Source organism: Ovis aries, chromosome 2 (genome assembly GCF_016772045.2).
Source record: "Ovis aries strain OAR_USU_Benz2616 breed Rambouillet chromosome 2, ARS-UI_Ramb_v3.0, whole genome shotgun sequence".
Lineage (NCBI taxonomy): Eukaryota > Metazoa > Chordata > Mammalia > Artiodactyla > Bovidae > Ovis > Ovis aries.
The window spans coordinates 136,602,598-136,627,577 of NC_056055.1; the positions used below are offsets into that span (position 1 = coordinate 136,602,598).

Consider the following 24,980-nt stretch of genomic DNA (forward strand, 5'->3'; position numbering starts at 1 on the left):
TCCTGCGCCTCATGCACTGCAGGCAGATTCTTCACCTTTGAGACACGGGGGGCTGTATTTAACAAAATGGCAGGAAGGGATTGCAGAACTAGAGACGGGATGCTTAGTGCCAGGAGGTTGTGAACGCTTAAGACTGAGAAGCAGCTTTGATACTGCCCCATGATATTGTCTGTAGATACAATAGTTAGTTATGATTTTAGGAGCTTATTTTAGCAATGGGAATATGTGTTTTTGACTAGAAAAGTATTATCTCAATCATGTTGGTCTGGGCATCTTTGGAACTACAGAATGGGAAAAGTTATACACTTGGCAGGCTCAGTAATAATAAATAAAATGTATTGTACACTGACTCTGTGCCAGACGTGTACTCATTTAATCCTCATGCCAATCCGGTAAGGCAGGCTTGGCTCATTTTCTCTAGTTTATAGGCAAAATACAAAAACTGAGAGAGATTAACCTGCCCAAGGTCATGGAACATGTGGAGAGTGGCATAGCTATTTCAACTTAGACTGAGGTCACACTCTTTACTACTGTATTGTACCAGGCAAAATCTGAATAACCAGCCCCACATGGTTAAGCACCACATTTGATACCAGGTGATAATGTTCCCCTGCTCCCAATCAGATTAGACACTTGAGACAGGGGCCACTGATCCATTAACACCTTGGTGGTCCCATGGTCACTTTCTTTCTCTTAACTTAGTTAATCCTTGTTAATACCAGAAGATAACACTGGCTAGTGGTGAAATAGAAAGCACAGCAATGATGCTCTGAGTCCGAAGCAGACTAAGGGCTACTGTGAGCTAATGTCACAAGGAAGCAGAAGAGACCAAATGGCCAGTAAGAAAACAGGGTTGCAGACTTCCCTCGTGGTCCAGTGGTTAAGAATCCACCTGCCATTGCAAGAGGCATGGGTTCGATCCCTGGTCTGGGAGGATTTCACATGCTGTGGAGCAACTGAGCCTGTGTGCCACAACTACTTCGCTTGTACATTGCAACAAGACAAGCCAGCATAATGAGAAGCCCGAGCACCTCAACTGCAGAGCAGGCCCCACGTGCCACAACTAGAGAAAGCCCGTGCAGCAAGGAAGAACCGCTGTACCCAGAAAAAGTAAATAAAATTTAAAGAAAAGAAAATAAGATTGCGTAGGGCAGCAAGAAGAATTATCCAAAATTCCAAATTTTAGAAACTATAAAAACTGGCTGCTATTAGTTCAGTCTGCTACAACAAAGATACCATAGACTGGATGACTTTAACAACAAACATTTACTTCTCATAATTCTGGAGACTGGGAAATGCACAATCAAGGTGCCTGGCAAGAGCGTGCTTCCTGGTTTGAGATGGCCTTCTTGCTATCCTAACAGGGGAGAGCAGAGATAGAGAAGCAATTTCTCTCATATCTCTTCTTCTAAGGCCACTAATCCTATTCATGAGGGCTCTGCTCCCATGACCTCATTCCTTCCAGAAGGCCCCACCTCCGCATTCTGTTTCACTGGAGATAGAACATCAACACATGAATTTCCCAACATATGGGACACAAACATTGGCTTTATAAGTTCCTAAGTGGAAACTGGTAAAGACTGGTTATTCTAGTTACTGTCTTTGATGAGTCTGAACGATCTAGTCTAGTTTGTCACCAGAGTTGTGACAGTAGTCTAATCTCTAGGGTGAGAGCTTGGTCAAGCTGTGTCTCTTTGGACTCCTCTTTTTCAGATTAGAGCCTGGAAGGCTAGGTATGCTACTGTATGGGTATCCTGTGGCTGCTGTAAAAAATGATCACAAACTCTGTGGCTTAAAACAATAGAAATCTATTCTCTCAGCTTTGGAGGCCAGAAGTCTAAAACCAAGGTATCAAGAGGACTGTGCTCCCTTAGAAGTTCTAGGAGAGAGTCTCTGTTCCTTGCCTCTTGCAGTTTGGGGTTGCTGTCCTCATTCTTTGGCTTATGGTTGCTCACACCAGGCTCTGCCTCCATCTTTGCATGACCTTCTCCTCTGTGTCTCTGACTGCTCCTCTTGTGTCTCTTATAAGGACACTTGCCATTGGGATCAGGGCCTATTTGGGTAATCCAGGATGGTCTCATCTCAAGATCCTTAACTTAAATTACATCTGTAATTTCCAAATAAGGTAACATTTACAGGGCTTGGGTATCAGGAAAAGGACAGAATTATAGTTGGGAGATTTCAGCGCTCCTCACTCAGTGAGTGATAAAATTAACCAGAAAAATCAGCAAAGGGATAGAAGAACTCATTACCACCGACCAGCAGAGCCTAGTCAACATTCATATAACGCTTTATCCAAAAACAGCGTGATACACATTCTTTTAAAGTGTCCAGAGAAACCAAACCATATCCTGGGTCATAAAGCAAACTTTGAAATTAAAAAGAATGTGAATTATAGAAAGTGTATTATATAACTATGATAGAGTCAAACTAGAAATAAATAACAGAAGTCTGGGCTTCCCTAGTGGCTCAGTGGTAAAGAATCTGCCTGCCAATGCAGGAGACATGGGTTCCATCCCTGATCCGGGAAGATCCCACATGGCCAGCAGCTAAGCCCATGCACCACAACTATTGAGCCTCGGATTCTAGCTGCAACTACTGAGCCCAAGGGCTGCAACTGCTGAAACACACACGCCCTAGAGCCCGTGCAGTGCGACGAGAAGCCACTGCAATGAGAAGCCTGTGCACCGCAACTGGACAGTAGCTCCTAGAGAGAAGCCCGTGCAGCGAAGCGACAAAGCCCAAAAATAAATAAGATTTTTTTTTTTTTAAAGAGAATCAAAAAGGGGTAGCCTCAAATGCTGCACATAAGTTCTGCCCAAATCTTTGGCTAATTCCTAAACTACGTGCGCATGAGAGATCCAAGAAGTTCATCTATGGCTTTAAAAACTAAGCAGAAATTTCAGCTGCTACCAACTGCAGGGGAGTCTGAGTGTGGAGTTTGAAGCAGGCCCAGTTAACCTCCCGTCAAAACAAATAATCAAGACTCTTTGGAAAAAACAGAACAGAATCCAGAGTTTCTACAGTGATTATTTATGTTTTGAATAAAACCCCAAATCACTAGACAAAGGGGGAAACTTGCATGACTCATACATAATCAATGCAGACTAACTTCAAGATTCTGCAGATACTGAAATTAGCAAAGGAAGATTATAAAAGTTATTAGGACTAAGCTTACTTTTCCTTTATGTTCTTAAACAAATAAGAGCTATCAGTAAAGAAAGCAAAAGTATAAAAATAGAACCAAGTGGAAATTCTAGATTTGAAATATAACGTAAATCAAATATCTAATGGATAGACTTAAAAGAATATTGGTTATGATGTCATAATAAGTGAACATAAAGAGAGATAATTAGAAATTATCCAGTCTAAAGAACAGAGGATAAAAGATTGCAGAGGCGGGGGCGGGGGCGGGGGTGGTGGTGGGGGAACAGAACAGAAAAGGGACTTTGTGACTTATGGGAACAATATAAAGTTTTAATATATGAGTAATTGGAGTCCTAGAAGGAAAGCACAGAAAGAATAAGGCAGGAAAACAAATAGTTAAAGGAATAATAGCTGAAAATTTCCCAAATTTATAGATTCAAGAAGCTCAGCAAACCCTAAGCAGAACAAATACAAAGAAAACCACACCTGTGATATCCTTTGTAAATTTTCTGAAAACCAAAGATGAAGAGAAAAACAGTTTAAAAACATATACAAGAAAATACAAATGACCACTGACTTCTCTTCAAAAGTATTTGTGTTTCTAAACACAGCATCATTGTGTTTTAGCATAAGTCAATTTTCGCACAGCAGCAACTAGAAAAGACAGGGTAAGACGTCCATGACACGAGGCCCTTAACAGAATCAATCAGGGATTTTTTTCTTCAGTCCATCCTTCAGAGTAGATCAAAGAACCAGTTACTCCACAGTGAAATGACTGAAAACCTAGTTAAGAAAATAAAATGTTGCCTTCATTGTATAAATACAAGTAAGCACTAGGTAGTCATACCAATCCTTAAAAAGCCAGGGTGGAAAACTGGAAGCAGAGTGTTTAGAAAAAGGAGAGCTGATTAAATTGGATTATCATCCTGACAGCCCCTTTTTCTAATCTCTAGTCAATGCTGCCTCCCTGGGGGTTTATTTTCTTTACATTCTTTGGATAACAAAGGGGTTACTTTTCAGGTGCTATGGACCTGATCTAGGACTAGAGTTAGACGACTTAAAAGAAAACTTCGTAACTCTCCTCAGGATCAAGATCAACACATGAAAAAAAAAAAAAAGGAAATAATAGACATTTCTGAAACTGAAGTTTCATCAGAGACATTCAAGCAAATCAACTTATAGATGTATTTTTAAACTACCTTCAAAATGGTTAGAAATAGAAAGCAAAAATCAAATAAAAAACATTTATCAGAAGCGGAATTGAAAAGGTTATACTGATTCTTACAAAATTTAATAATGTATTAGGATAAAAACATCTTAGAGAACCAAAGACAGAACTTCTTAGAATGGCTGTATTCTTTTACATTAAAGTTACAAAAATTGGTTCTAACAATGGCACTGGACTGAAGGTCTTAAGCCTTTGAATGCTCTCATCTCTATTCCCTGTCCTGACTTCTCTTCCTTACTCTAGATTTCCGTTCACCACTGTCTCAGGGTCAGAGGAAGTATGTTACTGAAAAGAATCTTCCTAACTTCAGTATTCCCAGCACTATTATTTCATGTTTTGCCATAACTGTGTAACCCTTCTACTATTAGTGCTAATTACTTTTCTTTATACAGACTCACACTTATTTTACTTGTATAAAACTTAAAATTATAGCTACAATTGGAAAAGCAGTATGATTGGCTGTCAATAAAATGATAGACGGATAAAGTATGAAACATGATTATTAAGTTATATTATTATTATTATGTTCTATTAATCTAATCTATTATTAGATTTTATTATCTTCTAAAGTCTGAGACATGATCTCTTGGACAGAACAAAAAGTGATGTTAAATAACAATATCTAACTGAGGTGTTCTCGTAGATAATAAGAAAGACTTTTAAAGGATTAAGAGAACTGAGAGTTATATAGTGTTGGTAATGGCAGAGTAACCACCACCGGAATAACTCTCCCACTGCTAACAGTTATAAACTGTGGACAAAATGTAATCAACTATTTGAAGATACTGGAGAGGCCCCACTGCAGGCAAAAACTGGAAGGGCCTTCAAGCCTTAAAAAGGGGACCCGCACTCACTAGATGAAATCCACTCATACAGGCTGTTCCCATGTCTAGGCTGCATGGGGCAGCTAGACCTGAAGCAGATATCCGGAGTTTTATTGGCTTGTGGTGTCAGGGCTAAAAAGCCAATAGAGGAACTAAAACTAAATAGTAAAAAATATGATCTCCCAAACAGAAGGATAGGAAGGAGAAATAAAGGAATAAAAAATAGCCGAGACAGAGAGAAAATAGCAAAAACAGTGGAACTGAACTGAACACACCAGGAATTACATCAAATGTACATAAATCTAACAAACCAACTGAAAGACTGGAATTGTCTGACTAAATAAAAAAGGAAGACCTAACTATGTGCTATCAACAAGAGACACACACTGCCCTGGTGGCACAGTGGATGCAAGTCCGCCTGTCAATGCGGGGGACATAGGTTCGATCCCTGGTCTGGGAGGATTCCATGTGCTGTGGAGCAACTAAGCCCAAGAGTCACAACTGCCAAGCCTGAGTGCTGCAACTACCGAAGCCCGTGCTGCACAAGAGAGGACACCGCCGCAAGAGGTGCATGCACCACAATGGAAAGCGGACCGCACACACCACAGCTGGAGAAAGCCCGAGTGCAGCAGTGGAGACCCAGCACAACCAAAAATAAATACATAAGTATTAAAAAAAAAAAAGACCCACCTTAATACAGGACACGAGGACCACAGCCTTGTCTAACTCAATGAAACTAAGCCATGCTGTGTGGGGCCACCCTAGACGGGTGGTCATGGTGGAGAGATCGGACAGAATGTGATCCACTGGAGAAGGGGATGGCAAACCACTTCAGTATTCTTGCCTTGAGAACCCCATGAACAGTATGAAAAGTAAAAATGATAGGATACTGAAAGAGGAACTCCCCAGGTCAGTAGGTGCCCAATATGCTACTGGAGATCAGTGGAGAAACAACTCCAGAAAGAATCAAGGGATGGAGCCAAAGCAAAAAACAATACCCAGTTGTGGATGTAACTGGTGATAGAAGCAAGGTCCGATGCTGTAAAGAGCAATATTGCATAGGAACCTGGAATGTGAGGTCCATGAATCAAGGCAAATTGGAAGTGGGCAAACAGGAGATGGCAAGAGTGAAAGTTGACATTCTAGGAATCAGTGAACTAAAATGGACTGGAATGGGTGAATTTAACTCAGATGACCATTATATCTACTACTGCGGGCAGGAAGCCCTCAGAAGAAATAGAGTAGCCATCATGGTCAACAAAAGAGTCCAAAATGAAGTCCTTGGATGCAATCTCAAACACGACAGAATGATCTCTGTTCGTTTCCAAGGCAAACCATTCAATATCACAGTAATCCAAGTTTATGTCCCAACCAGTAACGCTGAAGAAGCTGAAGTTGAATGGTTCTGTGAAGACCTACAAGATCTTTTAGAACTAACGCCCAAAAAAGATGTCCTTTTCATTATAGGGGACTGGAATGCAAAAGTAGGAAGTCAAGAAACACCTGGAATAACAGGCAAATTTGGCCTTGGAATATGGAATGAAGCAGGGCAAAGGCTAATAGAGTTTTGCCAAGAGAATGCACTGGTTATAGCAAACACCCTTTTCCAACAACACAAGAGAAGACTCTACACATGGACATCACCAGATGGTCAACACCGAAATCAGATTGATTATATTCTTTGCAGCCAAAGATGGAGACGGTCTATACAGTCAGCAAAAACAAGACCAGGAGCTGACTGTGGCTCAGATCATGAGCTCCTTATTGCCAAATTCAGACTTAAATTGAAGAAAGTAGGGAAAACCGCTAGACCATTCAGGTATGACCTAAATCAAATCCCTATGATTATACAGTGGAAGTGAGAGATAGATTTAAGGGACTAGATCTGATAGATAGAGTGTCTGATGAACTATGGGCTGAGGTTCCTGACAGTGTACAGGAGACAGGGATCAAGACCATCCCCATGGAAAAGAAATGCAAAAAAGCAAAATGGCTGTCTGAGGAGGCCTTACAAATAGCTGTGAAAAGAAGAGAAGGGAAAAGCAAAGGAGAAAAGGAAAGATATAAACATCTGAATGCAGAGTTCCACAGAATAGCAAGAAGAGATAAAAAAGCCTTCCTCAGTGATCAATGCAAAGAAATAGAGGAAAACTACAGAGTGGGAATGGGAAAGTGAGAATGGGAAAGACCAGAGATCTCTTCAAGAAAATTAGAGATATCAAGGGAACATTTCATGCAAAGATGGGCTCGATAAAGGACAGAAATGGTATGGACCTAACAGAAGCAGAAGATGTTAAGAAGAGGTGGCAAGAATACACAGAAGAACTGTACAAAAAAGATCTTCATGACCAAGATAATCACAATGGTGTGATCACTCACCTAGAGCCAGACATCCTGGAATGTGAAGTCAAGTGGGCCTTAGAAAGCATCACTACAAACAAAGCTAGTGGAGGTGATGGAATTCCAGTTGAGCTATTTCAAATCCTGAAAGATGATGCTGTGAAAGTGTTGCACTCAATATGCCACCAAATTTGGAAAACTCAGCAGTGGCCACAGGACTGGAAAAGGTCAGTTTTCATTCCAATCCCAAAGAAAGGCAATGCCAAAGAATGCTCAAACTACCGCACAATCGCACCCATCTCACATGCTAGTAAAGTAATGCTCAAAATTCACCAAGCCAGGCTCAGTAATACGTGAACCGTGAACTTCCAGATGTTAGAGCTGGTTTTAGAAAAGGCAGAGGAATCAGAGATCAAATTGCCAACATCCTCTGGATCATGGAAAAAGCAAGAGAGTTCAGAAAAACATCTATTTCTGCTTTATTGACTATGCCAAAGCCTTTGACTATGTGGATCACAGTAAACTGTGGAAAATTCTAAAAGAGATGGGAATACCAGACCACCTGACCTGCCTCTTGAGAAACCTATGCAGGTCAGGAAGCAACAGTTAGAACTGGACATGGAACAACAGACTGGTTCCAAATAGGAAAAGGAGTACGTCAAGGCTGTATATTGTCACTCTGCTTATTTAACTTCTGTGCAGAGTACATCATGAGAAACACTGGGCTGGAAGAAGCACAAGCTGGAATCAAGATTGCCAGAAGAAATATCAATAACCTCAGATATGCAGATGACACCACCCTTATGGCAGAAAGTGAAAAGGAGCTAAAAAGCCTCTTGATGAAAGTGAAAGTGGAGAGCGAAAAGTTGGCTTAAAGTTCAACATTCAGAAAATGAAGATCATGGCATCTGGTCCCATCACTTCAGGGGAAATAGATGGGGAAACAGTGGAAACAATGTCAGACTTTACTTTTTGGGGCTCCAAAGTCACTGCGGATGGTGATTGCAGCCATGAAATTAAAAGACGCTTACTCCTTGGAAGGAAAGTTATGACCAACCTAGATAGCATATTGACAAGCAAAGACACTACTTTGCCAACAAAGGTCCGTCTAGTCAAGGCTATGGTTTTTCCTTTGGTCATGTATGGATGTGAGTGTTGGACTGTGAAGAAGGCTGAGCGCCGAAGAATTGATGCTTTCGAAGTGTGGTGTTGGAGAAGACTCTTGAGAGTCCCTTGGACTGCAAGGAGATCCAACGAGTCCATTCTGAAGGAGATCAGTCCTGGGATTTCTTTGGAAGGAATGATGCTAAAGCTGAAGCTCCAGTACTTTGGCCACCTCATGCGAAGGGCTGACTCATTGGAAAAGACTCTGATGCTGGGAGGGATTGGGGGCAGGAGGAGAAGGGGACGACAGAGGATGAGATGGCTGGATGGCATCACCAACTCGATGGACGTGAGTCTGAGTGAACTCTGGGAGTTGGTGATGGACAGGGAGGCCTGGCGTGCTGCGATTCATGGGGTGGCAAAGAGTTGGACACGACTGAGCAACTGAACTGAACTGAAATCAGGACAAATCAGATTTCAAAACATGTATTACCAGAGATAAAGAGGAATATTTTATAATGATAAAAGGATTGTTTCACCAGGAAGACCTATAATTCTGAAATGTATGAACCTAATAGCAGTACTTCAAAACTTTAAAGAAAAATCCGACAGAGCTAAAGAGAGAAATAGAGAAACTCACAATCCTAGTTGGAGATTTTAATCTTAGTTAAATCATAGTTGGAGAATTTAATATCCCATCTCAGAAATGGATAGAATTAGACCAACACACAACCACACTCAAAAAACTAGGATATGTAGAATATGAAAAAACGTCATTAAGTAACTTCACCTAATTACATAATTAACTTTTATAAAGCATGTTATCCAGCAACTGTGGAGTAGAGGAATACATGTTCTTTTCAAGTGAAAATGGAAGGTTTATCATGATACACATTATTTTAGGTCATGAATTCATAATTCTCAATGAACTTCAAAAGAAATTGCCATTTTACCTAATCTATTCCCTGACCACCAATAATTCAATTAGAAATCAACAACATTAAGATAACTAGAGAAGTCTCAGATATCCGGAAATTGAACTGTGCACATATAAATAATCCATGAGTCAAAGAAATCACAAAGGTGAAAATACTTTGGACAATGATGAAGAAAGTACAATGCTTATTGTACTTATCCCCTTATTGTATTATCCCCTGCTTTTCAAAAGTTTGTTTTATAACCACTTCACTTTTACCTGGTTTTCACACTGGAAAGAAAGCCAAAGAGGATTTTCATTTTACCAAAAAAAGATGAAAAATAGCAGTAACATTCAGCGCTTATTTTGCAGCCACCACCAACCACCATTATAAAGGTGGTGAGCAACTGGAAGCAGCTAAAGTGGCCCCTCCAACTTTCTTCCCCGGGAACAACAGTCAGCATCTCAGCAACAAACCACCAGATTTGAACTGTCTGTGCAGGATCTCAGTTTATTTTGTGCATCGGTTAGCAACATGTGTCCTAAGGTAATTGCTTCCTCACACCATTTCAGGTTGTGAAACATTTCATAGGAATGCTCTACTTTCAGACAGGGAAGGGAAAACCTATAATAGAACAGGTGAAACGAAACAATGGCAATAGAAATTGGAATGAATGGTGATTGCCTGTGAAACGTGGGGATTACCTGAAACAGGGCACTCAGGCATGACACGTTCTTAAGTCAGGAAACGTTTGACTTGATCCGACTGTTTTTCAGGAACAGATCATCTGAGCCCATGGGTAGTAGCACCATCATCTCCTATGACTCCCGGTATTATATATTCAGCCAAAACTTTACCTCTGAACTCGAAATTCGTATATTAAACCATCTACTTAATGTCATTTTGAATATAACATACCATAATAGATCTCCGATTCCCTCCTCAAAAGCCACTCACCTCCACACCTTTCCACCTCAGTAAACAGCATCATCGTCTACTCCGTTGCGCAAGCTAAAAATCCTGATTATTTATTCCTGATTTCTCACATCTGACGTGTCACCAAATACTGGTGCTTCTACTTGCACAGCTACGTCACAAGCCCATCCACTTCTGTGCATTGCCACTACCACTGTTCTTGTCTAAACTCTTGTCTAAAATCCCTCTGGATACTCCAGTGACTTCCTCAATTACATATCTACACAGAACCACAGCAGTTTTTTAGAAAATAACTTGGGTCATTCTCCAGTTAAAAAATCTTTCCAGGGCCTGGTGGTTGGTTCAGTGGCTAAGACGCTGCGATCCCAAAACAGGGAGTCTGGGCTTGATCCCTGGTAAGGCAAGGTGTCAGTCACTCAGTCGGACTCTTTGAGACCGCAACTGAGCAACTAACACTTTCCCTGACCAAGGATCAAACCCACACCCCCAGCACTGGGAGCTCAGAGTCTTGGGGAACTAGATTCCAAATGCCGAAAATAAGAGCCAGCGTCAGCAAAAAAAAAAAAAAAAATCCTTCATTAGCTTTCCCTTCCTCCAATCCTGCCTGCCTCCTCCATCTTATCCTAAACCAGACTCATAACCATCTCAAAGTCTTTGCACAGGCTCTTTCCTCCGCTTCAGAGGACCTTTGTACTCCAATTCCTTTTCTGCCTTCAAGTCGAAATTCAAATGTCACCTCCCTTGAGCATGTATTACATTCAGAGGACTGTCCTCCACCCTATTATATTCTATCTCAGGACCCTTTTGTCTTTACAGCCCCTCTCACAATCTCAAGTTTTCAGGGTTACTTGTTTACAGTCTGTCTCACTCACTGCTCCCAACATACACACGCACACACTCATGTACACATGGATGTGCACACCCACATCCAAAACCTACCTGGAATGTAAAGTCTAAGAGAACAGAGATCCCATCTGTCTTATTCATGGACCTCATCTTAGTACCATGGCTGGTACAGCGGTTCAGAACGTATCTCCCACTTTGGCATTTATTTTGAATTAAGAGCACTAGAGAAATAGCCAGTACAAGAAGGGCACTCTCACTTTCCTTTGTCCCCCTACTAAGCAGAAGATAAATCTCCCATGTGATAAAAAACAGGAATGAAATAATGCCATTTGCAGCAACAGATATACCTAGAGATTATCATACCAAGCGAAGTCAGAAAGACAAATACCAAATATCATTTATACGTGGAATCTAAAATAAGACACAAATGAACATATCTATACAACAGAAACAGACTCAGACATGGTGAACAGACTTGTGGTTGCCCAAGAGGGTGGGGGAGACAAGGATTGGGAGCTTGAAATTTGCAGATGCTAACTAGCATAGAGGATGGATAAACAAGATCCTACAGTATAGAACAGGGAACTATATTCAATATCCTGTATTAAACCAGAATGCAAGAGAATATGGAAAAGAATGTAAATATAACTGAGTCACTTTGCTGTACAGCAGAAATTAAAAAAAAAAAAACAAAAAAAACTCCTTGTGAAAGGTGCCCTCAGTGTACCTGGAATAGGCATCCTCACCACCAGACACAGGGAATTTAGGGCCAAAAAGGCTGGATAAACAAATCTTGTTACTTCCTCACCGTCTATTACTTCCAGCCCAAACCCCTTTGTCTTGTCAATTCTTCATAAATTTATTGTTTCTTTGTCTAAAAGTCATAAAAGCATCCTGGTCTGGTCATGTCTTTCAGTCCCTTGTCTTTGTGGCGCTTTTGTACAGGAATGGAATTAAAATTTCCTCTTGTTAATCTTTCCCGGTATTCATGGGCTTCCCTGGTGGCTGAGACAGTTAAGGATTCTCCTGCAATGTGGAAGACCTCGATCCTTGGGCTGGGAAGATCCTGGAGGGCATGGCAACCCACCCCAGTATTCTTGCCTCGAGAATCCCCTATGGACAGAGGAGCCTGGTGGGCTACAGTCCATGAGACTGCAAAAGTTGGACACAACTGAGCAACTGAGCACAGCACTCATTCAAGCCTAGAAGGGTAGAGGCAAAATTATTTTTCCTCCTCTACAGTGACATATGGGCTTCCCTGGTGGCTCAAATGGTAAAAGCGTCTGCCTGCAATGCGGGAGACCCGGGTTCGATCCCCGGATCGGGACGATCCCCTAGAGAAGGAAATGGCAACCCACTCCAGTACTCTTGCCTAGAAAATTCCATGGATGGAGGAGCCTGGGGGGCTACAGTCCATGGGGTCGCAGAGTCGGACATAACTGAGCGACTTCACTTTCACTTTCATAGTGACATATAGTGAATATTGAATAAATTAAGATAATACCTGGGGATGGCAGGACAGCCAACTGAGAAGTTTCTTGGTTAAAGTACATAGAACATCTCTATTCTGACGGTCTCCTTTTTCTTAAAATCTAGCAAGGCTTATTTTCTTTAGGTGAGAAACAGGCTACATTTGTCACTTTCATTTCTGACAACTGTAAAAAGGAAGAATCACCCCACATAGCCTGGGAGGAAAAATAAGTCTCCAGACTATTTTTTAGGCTCTTTTTAGGCTCCTATAGATAGGGAGGTGGGCTTCCCAGGTGGCTTAGTGGTAAAGAAGGCCAGTGCAGGAGATTCTTGGGCTGGGAAGAGACCCCCTGGAGGAGGAAATGGCGACCCACTCCAGTATTCTTGCCTGGAGAATCCCATGGACAGAGGAGTCTGACGGGCTACAGCCTGTGGAGTGGCAAAGAGTGGGGCATGACTCAGTGACTGAGCACACACATGGTAGAAGGGAGAGGAAACTCGATGATGAGCACAGAAGGAAGGAGGCTGGAGTGGCTGAATCCTCTCCCTGCCTCTTACCCCGCTGCCGCCAGCCCCCCACCCACCCACCCAGCCACACAGCTTCTTCCTGGTCAGCGGGCGACCTGAACACACACACACACAGCCATGTCATTCCCCTACTTGCAACTCCTTAACGGCTTTCAATCTACCACTGAATAAATATTCAAGAATGTCACCCCAGCTCAGTTACTGATTGGTTTTTATTTGCTTGTCCTTTCATGTGACAGCCTGTTCTTCACGTCTGAAAACTCCAGCATCCACTGTGTACTCTTATCTCTTGGTTTCTTTAATCTCTTTCCCAAGACTGGCTGCGGAATGGGGCGTATTTCCCAGGGAACCTACATAGCCCCCCTTTACAGGCAGTCTTTCTCACTTCCTCTGCCCATTCTAAAGATGCCAGTGTTCCTGGGGCTCGTTCGAGGTGCCCCACGTGCTCTCTGTGATCACATCCAACAGGCTTGTCTCTTTTCTCTCCTTTCCTCCTCTACTTATAAGAAAGCCTTCCCTGGTGGTCCAGTGGTTAGGACTCTGCAGTCTCAAAGCAGAGGGCCCAGGTTCAATCCCTAGTCAGGGAACTAGATCCCACATGCCGCAAAGAACAATTCGCCTGCTGCAACTGAAGATACCATATGCTGCGACTAAGACACAACGCAAAGAAATAATTGCGTTTTTTTTTAAGGCAAATAATTTCAGAGGCAGAATAAAGGTAACTGTCACTTGGGAGCAATGTATTTGTTTATCCCCTTTCTCCCTACGAGCTAGGACACCCTAGAATTGGCCGAGGCTTCCGTCATTGCAGGGCAGCCCAACTACAAACATGTCCCTCTGCCCCTAGTTTTCTCACTTGGCCCCAAGCTAATTCCTGTTCTCAGAAAGTGTGCCAGAAATAGCAGACTGTGGGAAACAATAGGTACTCTTTGGTCTTAAGTGGTTTATTTGCATTTTGAAAAAGGTTCCTTCCTAGAAAATACCTGTCTCAAAGAGCTTTTGTCTTACAAAGAAATATCCTCGGAAAGGTCGTTTTCTATCCAGCTTTCTAGACTTTGTTAGGTGTTACTTTTTCTGAGCCCCCCTCAAGACTTTCATTTCCCACTCCCCTGCCCCCAGTCATTAAGATCCTTGAGAATGGGGATTTAGCGTTGCCAATGCCTAGCACGAGAATGGCACGGAGTTTCATTTTTTTTGTACAAACTCTTAAGAGGACTGGTAGTGGTTGCCTGGAACTCAGAGAAGGACCATGATCCTGGGGAGATGAAGAACGGCAGCCCCCCAGTATCAGAGCCGCCTAGGAATTATCGGGGCCGGGGTAGGCTGCCCTCAAAGGCATATTGATGATTTTGGATTAAAGTTGCTTAAGAAATGGCCAACACAAGAGGGACACTCTGACCCTCCTCTCTTTCTCCCTGAAAGCAGGAAATAAATCTCTCCCGTGAAAAGTAAATTTCCTGCATCTGGAGGTAAAACACCCTTACTGCCAAAGACAGGGAATTCAGGCCGAGATGCCTATTTACACAAGCCTTGTTGCCTCTTTAAGTTACTACCCCAAGCCCCAATTCTGTGCTGATTCTTCGCTAATTAGGCGCCTAAGTTTCTTTGCCCTGCCAGTTCCTCACAGGTTTATTGTCTCTTTCTCTAAAAGGTATACAAGCTGCCCGCTTTGCCCACTCCTTAGGTTCCATGAGAACTTCATGCACCTGGATTAAAATGTGCTCCTTTTTCTCCTAACCTGTTTTGTGTTGGTTTGATTATTAGAGTAGTTATAAGAACCAACAGGAGTAAAGGGGGAAATTTCCCCCTCCCCACAGAATGGAATGAATTAATGCTCACAATGCTGCCGCTAACATCCTTCATCCTGGAGGGGTGAAGTCTGGGTTTCTTGGGGACCAAAAATCACTCTGTAGACCTCAGGCTTTTCTGGGGGAACTCTCGCTTCCCTCCAGCCTCTACAGAAATGACTGAGTGAAGCTCTCAACTCTCAGGCCCGGCCCCTCATCACGACCACCTGGCCAACTCTGGCGGCCTGCTCCCACACCCCACCTACCATAAATTAGGAGAGTTATGTGAACGTTCCTCCCTCTCCGTGGCTGATTTCAGCTCATTTGTCTCCAACTTTGATACAAAAGGCTTTGAGACCGCCATACACACACACCTCAGCCTTCAATTTTACTGTCCCTCTGGGCTACTTATTTCAACCTCCAGGTGACCCAGGGTTTGTCATTATTCCCAGGAATTTTAACGCCCTTGCAAAGGACAGATTTCCTCAGCCAAATTCTCCCAATCTCCAAACTCTTCTCACACCTCAGAACAGCTCCATTTGCCGAATGGTCAGCTCTAATCATTTGACTCACCACTTTCCTGTCCTGTCCCCATCTTTCCAGCTTTCTCACTCGTTTATTTCCACAAGACCTGACATATATTTTATCAAACCTGCCCTCCGGCAAAATGGTCACACAGAGATCTCCTCTCTAGCCTAGGTCTCATCTCCATTGCTTCGCTCTTCGACCACTAGCCTCAGCGCTTTACCCCCTGGGGCAGCTGCCCTATACTCTTTAGGCCTCCTCTGGCAGCTGAACGACGTTGTGAAAGATTATAGGACGATGAAGACTATAATTTTAAATGTACGATGTCTAGTTTAAGCTAGATTTTCAATGCCCTTGTTGGTCAGTCGCTAAGTCGTGTCTGACTCTTTGCGACCCCATAGACTGCAGCACACCAGGCTTCCCTGTCCTCCGCTGTCAATGCGCTTAGTTAATGCTTCTTTAGGATTCCAAGTCTGTGCCTTCATTAAATCCCACCATGGCTTAAACCTGAACCACTCACTCTTCTTATCACACCTTTTGCTCTACACTTACCTTTTTTGGCCGAGGATTCCGCCGCCTACTTCAGTCAGGAAAAAGAAGCAGTTTCTTGCCTAGGTCCCATCAACAAACACCTCTGCAGTTTCATCTGCTCTCAATTTACCTCCTTTTCTTGTTCAAGACTATTTTTCCCTGTCTCTGGTTTTGATCAGTGTTCTCAGAGTGTGGTTCCCAACCCTTAGCTTTAGCCAAAATGCAAATGATTGTTGGCCCCACCCCAGACCTGCCAAATCATTCACTCTAGGGATGGGCCCAGCAGGCTGTTTTAACCAGCCCTCCAGGCTAGTCTGAGGCAACAGAAGGATTTGCTCTTTCTTTTGTCTGCATTCTCTTGTTTCCAATATTTCCTCTGGGAATTTATTTTGTTAAATAAGACACTACAGGCCCCAGATGGAGTCGCTTGAGCAAACCAAGACTCAGCACCTAACCTGATAGCAGTTTTAGCTCTCCCAGGAATGTAATCTTTAACCAGTCTAGAATTACCTGGTCAGCACTAATGATGTAATCCACCCAGTAGACCCCTTCCGTCCCCTCTAAGAAGGTAACCTTGCCTGAAACAATGCACTCTTTCTTTATCTCTCTCCCTTTTCTACCCTTTTGTACAGTCTTCCATTCTGTGCAGCTCCTCAGAACTCCTCTCTACTTATCAGTATGTGCCCGATTCATGAACTGTGAAATAAAGCCAGTTTAGATCTTTATATTTACTCAGTTGAATTTTGTTTCTTAATAGTTCTAAGGAAATAATCTAAAATCAGGTCATGATTTTTATACTCAGAGATGTTCATTACAGTATTATTCATAATTGGGAAACATGCCCAAAGTCCATGATGGGATAGTTATTAAGGAAAGACAATGTCATATAAGCAAACAACTAAATGATATTTATCAAGCTATTTTTTATTATACAGGAAAATGATTATGTTCTAATATTAAATTTAAAACATTTAAAGGAAATATGAAGTTGTTTAAAGGCTGGTTTACATCCTGACTTCAATACCAGCAATTAGCCACTTCCCCTTCCCCCTACTCCACTAAACCCACAGTAACAAGGGTTTAAATTGTTTGTTGTGTTTTTTTTTTTGATTGAAGGATAATTGCTTTACAATGTGGTATTGGTTTCTGCCATGCAACAATCAGCCATAAGTATATATACATTCCCTCCCTCTTGAGCCTCCCTCCAGCCTCATCCCACCCCTCTAGGTCATCACAGAGTGCTGGCTAGGCCCCCTGTGTTAGATAGCAGCTCCCCACTCACTGTATATTTCACGCATAGTGGTGTATATATGTCAAGGCTACTTTCTCAGTTTGTCCCGACTTCTTCCCCTGCTGTGACCACACGTCTGTTCTCTATATCTGCATCTCTATTCCTGCCCTGCAAATAGGTTCATCAGTACCATTTTTTCTAGATCCCATATATATGCATTAATATGTGATACTTGTTTTTCTCTAACTTACCCATTCTGTATAGCAGGTTCTAGGCTCATCCACCTCAGTTCAACTGATTCACATTCATTCCCTTTTATGACTGAGTAATATTCCATTGTACATTTGTACCACAACTTCTTTATCCATTCATCTATCAATGGACATCTAAGTTGCTTCCATCTCCTGGCCGTGGTACATAGTGCTGCAATGAACATTGGGATATATATGTCTTTTTAAATTCAAACAGAAAACCACAAGATCAAAGAAATTAAGAGAGGAAAGAAAAGGAACAACATTTTAGGAGCTGGTAAAGAAAGGGTAGGATGATAACCATCTTAAGAAAATGGGCTCCTCTTACAGGGAAGGATTCCCAAAAGACTCAGAAACTGGCAACATTGTAACAGCTTTCTGAAAAGGGGTACAAGTGAGCTACAAACAGAAGGAAAGGTTGAAATTCAGTGTAAGAAGCAGCTGGAGCCCCAGGCTCCTCCCCAACTGGTACCCCTAAATGACTACCTCACCCCTGAGACAGCTGTTTATCATTTGCAGAGATTAATGTTAAGGGCCACTGAAGTAAGGGACTCTATCCTGAAAACTGGTGATTAATAACCATTCACATGTTGAAGATCAAAGCCCCCTACTTCTACTTCTATCCCAATGTGGCTCTCAGACCAGGTAGTCAGAACATCAAAAGATTAGTTAATTAAGGAAAACCACATATCTCAAGCTAAGGAATTTACTGCTTTTCTGTATATGGGAAAATGCAAAGTCTGGGCTCTTTGAAATTCTTCCTTTGATATGCACCTCAGCTATCTTGGGCAGCATCCCATATTTTCTCACCCTGAGACTCCGCCTGGTGCACTGTAGAGGGTGGTTGCAGTGGCTGACTGTTAGATAGGGGGGCATTCTGCCTCCATTCTGAGTTCCCTCCGAGCTTTCCTTCCCAGCAGCTGTAATATCATGGCTTGATGACTGCGACATCCTCTGTTTACTGATATGGCAGGCAGTGTTTTTCATTCACAGTCACCTAAAACAGACTCATGCATGTAGGCAGTTGCCGTTCTGATGGACTGATGGAGCTGCAAATGCCTGTGGAGTGTATTTCACTTCTACAATATTGATCACATATTAATAGCTACTTACTCCATGCCAGGCTCTCACTGTTTAACTTATGGGCTAGGATAGGTATTATTATTCTCTTATTAAACTGTTGAGGAGACTGAAACACAGTCAGGTTAAGTAGCTTGTCACACAGCTTGAAAACAGTGAGTTGGAATTTGAGCTGAAACAGTCTAATTTGAGAGGCCTCTGGCTTTAGCCTTAAAAGTTTTAGAGATACAGACTTAGAAGATAGCTGTTATTTTAAAAAAAAGACTTAGAAGTCTTGAGGAACCTGAAAATGAAAACTACCCAAGAAGTATTTTATCAACTTAATTATTTAGAGAGGGAGAAAATCTTTAGGTGGTTAGATGGTTAATATATTATAAGTAAGCAGAGAAAAAGCTATTCAAGAATTAGCAGTAACATTTATGATTCAGTAGTCATTATAAGCAGCTGAATTAAATATAGATTTTAGATGCCTAAATATCTATCTTATATAAATCATATAGATGTATAAAATAGTATAGTCTTAAGAGGTATTAATACATGCATCTTTATCATTTCAGCACCAAAGGAATGCAGGCTGGTTCCCTTTCACTGGTGAGGCTGTGCAGAAGGAGCTGCCTTTCCGAGATACTCAAACTCAGGAAAGTGAAAGACTTAGGAGATAGTGGAAAGGACAGGGACCATGTGCTGTTTTGCCTACAGAGAATTATAAGAATGGCTTCCAGGTGTTGAATGCTAGCTCTTGCGAGGCACTCTTTGGAGTTTTACATTCATTCCTAACCATCACTATATTCTTGTGAAATCATGATCCTTGTACCCATCTTATATATTGCGGATGTGTATCCAACATGGTACAGCTCCTAAACTAAAATTGAGGGCTATCTCTGTTCCAAAGACGAAATCATCAGCTCACATCTGATGGAACAAGGGCCCAGAGACCATCTTCGGTAGCAGTGGAATCAATTTGTGCTGTTTTGTTGATTACCTGTTAAAAATGCTTACCTGGAATTAGGGGTGCAGACAGCAATCTGATCTCATCATGGATAATAATTGGTGTGATTTCTTCAGAGCCCGGTGAGATACAGAAAGACCCCACTGGGCTGAGAAGATAGAAAACTCTATCTAGTAGGCTTATCTAAAGATATTAGTTTATTTATTTATTTTTAACCATATCTTCATTTTTTTATTTTTATTTTTATTTTTTTATTAATTTGTATTGGAATATAATTGCTTTACAATGTTGTTAGTTCCTGCTGTTCAGCAAAGTGAATCAGTTATACATATACACATATCCCCTCTTTTTTGGATTTTCTTCCTTAAATAGGCCTAAATGGCCACCACAGAGCACTGAGGATAGAGTTCCTTTTGCTATACAGTAGGTTCTCATTAGTTATCTGTTTTACACATAATTATGCAGATATGTCAATCCCAATCTTCCAATTCATTCCACCTTCTCACCTCCTTGCTAAGTCACTTCAGTCATGTCTGACTCTGTGCAACCCCATGGACGGCAGCCCACCAGGCTCCCCCATCCCTGGGATTCTCCAGGCAAGAACACTGGAGTGGGTTGCCATTTCCTTCTCCAATGCAGGAAAGTGAAAAGTGAAACTGAAGTTGCTCCGTCGTGTCCGACTCTTTGTGACCCCATGGACTGCAGCCCACCAGGCTCCTCTGTCCATGGGATTTTCCAGGCAAGAGTACTGGAGTGGGGTGCCATTGCCTTCTCCGCATATCTTCATTTTTAAAAAGGATTTTATTATTCATTTCTGTCTATTTTTGGCTGCGCCGCTGCATGTGGGCTTTCTCTAGTTGTGGCAAGAGAGGGCTACTTTCTAGTTGCGATGCTCAGGCCTCTCATTGAGATCACTTTTCTTGCTGTAAAGCACAGGCTCTAGGTGCTCAGGCTCAGTTGCTATGGTGCATAGGCTTAGTTGCTCCACAGCCTGGGGATCTTCCTAGACCAGGGATTGAACGCATGTCTCCTGCACTAGCTGGCAGATTCTTAACCACTAGACCACCAGGGAAACCCCGTATCTTCCCTTTTTCAGTCAATTATTTTTTAAAATTGATGTATAGTTGATTTACAATGTTGTGTTAGTTTCAGGTATATGGCAAAGTGATTTAGTTATACATATACTTCCCAGGTGGTATGTATAGTGGTGAAGAACCTGCCTGCCAGTGGAGGAAGCATAAGAGACATGGGTTCGATTCCTGGGTCTGGAAGATCCTCTGGAGGAGGGCATGGCAGCCCACTCCGGTATTCTTGCCTGGAGAATCCCATGGACAGAGGAGCCTGCAGGCTACAGCTCATAGGGTCCAACAGAGTTGGACATGACTGAAGCAACTTAGCACATACGTGTGTGTGTGTGTGTGTGTTTGTGTTTTCTTTTTCAGGTTCTTTTTCTGTGTGGGTTATTAGAAAATATTAAGTACAGTTCCCTGTGCTATACAGTAAGTAGTCCTTCTTTATGTTTTATATTTAGTAATGCTGCTGCTGCTGCTGCTGCTAAGTCGCTTCAGTCGTGTCTGACTCTGTGCGACCCCATAGACAGCAGCCCACCAGGCTCCCCTGTCCCTGGGATTCTCCAGGCAAGAACACTGGAGTGGGTTGCCATTTCCTTCTCCAATGCATGAAAGTGAAAAGTGAAGGGGAAGTCTCTCGGTCGTGTCCGACTCTTCATGACCCCATGGACTGCAGCCTACCAGGCTCCTCTGTCCATGGAATTTTCCAGGCAAGAATACTGGAGTGGGGTGCCATTGCCTTCTCCGTATGCTAAAGATATTAGATTATAATACGTACATTTTCAACTAAAAAAGTACAAGTAATTTTTGAGGTATTGTACAAATAAGCAAAACAAAGATAAAATATAAAGCACCTGCTATTGGGGAGGGAGGTGGGAGGGGGGTTCAGGATGGGGAACACATGTACACCCATGGCTGATTCATGTCACTGTATGACAAAAACCACTACAATATTGTAAAGTAATTAGACTCCAATTAAAATAAATAAATTAATTTAAAATAAAAAAATCACCTATCTAATCAGCCAGTGACAAAGTTAATATTTTCTTATGTATCATTCCAGACATCGTTTCTGTTTCTCTTCTCTCTCTCTCTCTCTCTCACACACGTTTGTTTGTTTGTTTTGTACCAGGTCTTAGTTGCTGCAGGTAGGACCTAGCTCCCTGACCAGGGATCAGATCAGGGCCCCCTGCATGCAAGAGCAGAGTCATAGCCACTGCACCCCCAGGGAAATCCCATGTGTGTGTGTGTGTTTTTTTAAGTTGACTTTTTTTAGGTAATAATATCAATTTGGAATATTGGGGATCTATTAAAAATTTACACAGTGTTGTTCAATGTACTGTAGACTAAAAAAAAAATTCATAACCTGAAAGTTAAGAGTTGTGTTTTATTTAGCAGGAATTTTTAGGACTTTAAGCCTGGGAGGCAGCATGTCAAATAACCCTGAGATAATTGCTCCAAGGATGTGAGGGAGGAACCAGGATATATATAAGCTCTGCAACAAAGGGCAGTAGTCTGAACAACAAAAGATTATTGTTAATTTAAAAAACTCAGATATGTGAAGTTAAGTAGTTTAGTACTTTTCTATTTAGAACTTCCCTGGTGGCTCAGATGGTAAAGCCTGTCTACATTGCAGGAGACCCGGGTTCGATCCCTGGGTTGGGAAGATCCCCTGGAGAAGGAAATGGCAATCCACTCCAGCACTATTGCCTGGAAAATCCCATGCATGGATAGAGGAGCCTGGTAGGCTACAGTCTATGGGGTCGCCAAGAGTCATACACAACTGAGCGACTTCACTTTCACTTTCTATATATAGAAAGATGCAAGTCTGGGCTCAGTGAAGTCATCCCTTTGATATGCACCTTAGCTATTTGGGGCCAGTAGGCTATGTATTCATATCCTGAGTTTCTTTAGCGCTCAACATGGGGAGTGGCTGGAGTCTGATAGCTGTTCAGTTCAGTTCAGCTGCTCATTTGTGTCTGACTCTTTGCAACCCGGTGTGGACTGCAACACACCAGGCCTCCCTGTCTATCACCAACTCCCAGAGTTTACTCAAACTCATGTCCATTGAGTCAGTGATGCCATCCAACATCTCATCCTCTGTTGTCCCCTTCTCCCGCCCTCAATCTTTCCCAGCATCAGGGTCTTTTCAAATGAGTCAGCTCTTCACATCAGGTGGCCAAAGTATTGGAGTTTCAGCTTCAGCATTAGTCCTTCCAATGAATATTCAGGACTGATTTCCTTTAGGATTGACTGGTTTGATCTCCTTGCAGTCCAAGGGACTCTCAAGAGTCTTCTCCAACACCACAGTTCAAAAGCATCAATTCTTCAGTGCTCAGCTTTCTTTTGGAGAAGGAAATTGCAGCCCACTCCAGTATTCTTGCCTAGAGAATCCTGTGGACAGAGGAGCCTGGTGGGTTGCTGTCCATAGGGTTGCACAGAGTTGGACACAACTGAAGCGACTTAGCATGCATGCATGCATTGGAGAAGGAAATGGCAACCCAGTCCAGTATTCTTGCCTGGAGAAACCCAGGGACAGCGGAGCCTGATGGGCTGCCGTCTATGGCGTTGCACAGAGTCGGACACGACTGAAGTGACTTAGCAGCAGCAGCAGCTTTCTTTATAGTCCAACCCTCACATCCATACATGACTACTGGAAAAAACATAGCCTTGACTAGATGGACCTTTGTTGGCAAAGTAACGTCTCTGCTTTTTAAATATGCTGTCTATGTTGGTCACAGCTTTTTTTTCCAAGAAGCAAGTGTCATTTAATTTCACTGCTGCAGTCACCATCTGCAGTGACTTTGGAGCCCAAGAAAATAAAGTCTGTCACTGTTTCCATTGTTTCCCCATCTATTTGCCATCAAGTGATGGGACTGGATGATAGCTGTTAGCTGGCAGGTATTCTTTCCTTCCTGAGTCCCCTCAGGACTCATCAGTTCACCATTGACTGTAGCTGCAACCTCTGGAAATTGGAGACATCCTTTGTTTACTGTTATGGCAGGCAATATTCCATTTATCAGTACTAAGACATCGTGGTATACAGTATCTATGAACAAGAAAACTTGCACAACCCAATCACAGCTATATAGTCCTTTAAAAATAACCAAGGCCTGGAGGCAGTAAGTATATTTATTTTGAGGGGGAAGCTGACTAGATTATAAAATTTTAGGGAATTGAAAAATTGGTCCACTATCAACCCAGTCTCCTTAAAGCAATGTAAAAATGAAACACAGAAAAAGGCTAGGGAGAGTAGTTTAAACAAAGACAATTAAGAAAAAGAGTAAACCAAGGATGTAAGCACTTACCTGGGAAGTAGCTGGAATATATTAATACTTTTAGTGCTTCTTTCTCAGACCTGGCCTTTTTAATTTGAGTATTAAGATATAATACAGTACTAATAACAACAATGATAATAGTTATAATCGATTGAGCCCATGGCAGGAGCCATCTATGAACTGAGCACTTTATATACAGGCTCTTTTATCCTTTAAAGTCTTACTCTTATTGTGGAGTAATCTTAGCGAAATAAGGGCTAAGCATTCTGCTTTCTGAAGTGATGTAGGGGAAATAAAATAATTTTCCCTCTATTTTTCCAAGTTCTTGGCTAAGACCCCTCACTCTCATAATAAAGACAGGTTAACAGGAGAAGGCAACGTCACCCCACTCCAGTACTCTCGCCTGGAAAATCCCATGGAAGGAAGAGCTTGGTAGGCTGCAGCCTATAGGGTCATGAAGAGTCGGACACGACTGAGCAACTTCACTTTCACTTTTCACTTTCATGCATTGGAGAAGGAAATGGCAACCCACTCCAGTGTTCTTGCCTGGAGAATCCCAGGGACGGGGGAGCCTGGTGGGCTGCCGTCTATGGGGTCGCACAGAGTCGGACACGACTGAAGCGACTTAGCAGCAGCAGCAACAGGAGAAAAATAAAACAATTTTAAGTACATACATTCATACTGGGGCCTGGGCTTTCCCAGGTGGCACCAGTGGTGAATAACCTAGCAGGAAGCCAGTGCAGGAGACATTGAGATATGGATTCAATTCCTGAGTCAGGAAGATCCCCTGGAGGAGGGCATGGCAATCCACTCCAGTCTTCTTGTCTGGAGAATCCCGTGGACCAAAGAACCTGGCGGGCATAGTCCATAGGGTTGCAAAGAGCTGGACACGACTGAAGCAACTGAGCAGCTGCCGCAGCGCACTGGAGCCTAAGATT

General features: G+C 42.4%; 1 protein-coding gene and 1 non-coding gene across 2 annotated transcripts in view; one reads left to right on the plus strand and one right to left on the minus strand.

The window, feature by feature from the left end:
• CDCA7 (cell division cycle associated 7) overlaps nucleotides 1-16,407 on the minus strand; it is a 40,645-nt gene extending 24,238 nt beyond the window's left edge. The window contains exon 1 of the mRNA XM_042243709.2: nucleotides 16,205-16,407. The gene's annotated coding sequence lies outside the window, so the exon portion shown is untranslated. The remainder of the gene's footprint in view (nucleotides 1-16,204) is intronic.
• Nucleotides 13,855-13,927, plus strand: TRNAE-CUC (transfer RNA glutamic acid (anticodon CUC)). Its single transcript has one exon. It is a non-coding gene; the product is annotated as a tRNA-Glu (tRNA).
• Nucleotides 16,408-24,980: the final 8,573 nt, after the last annotated feature.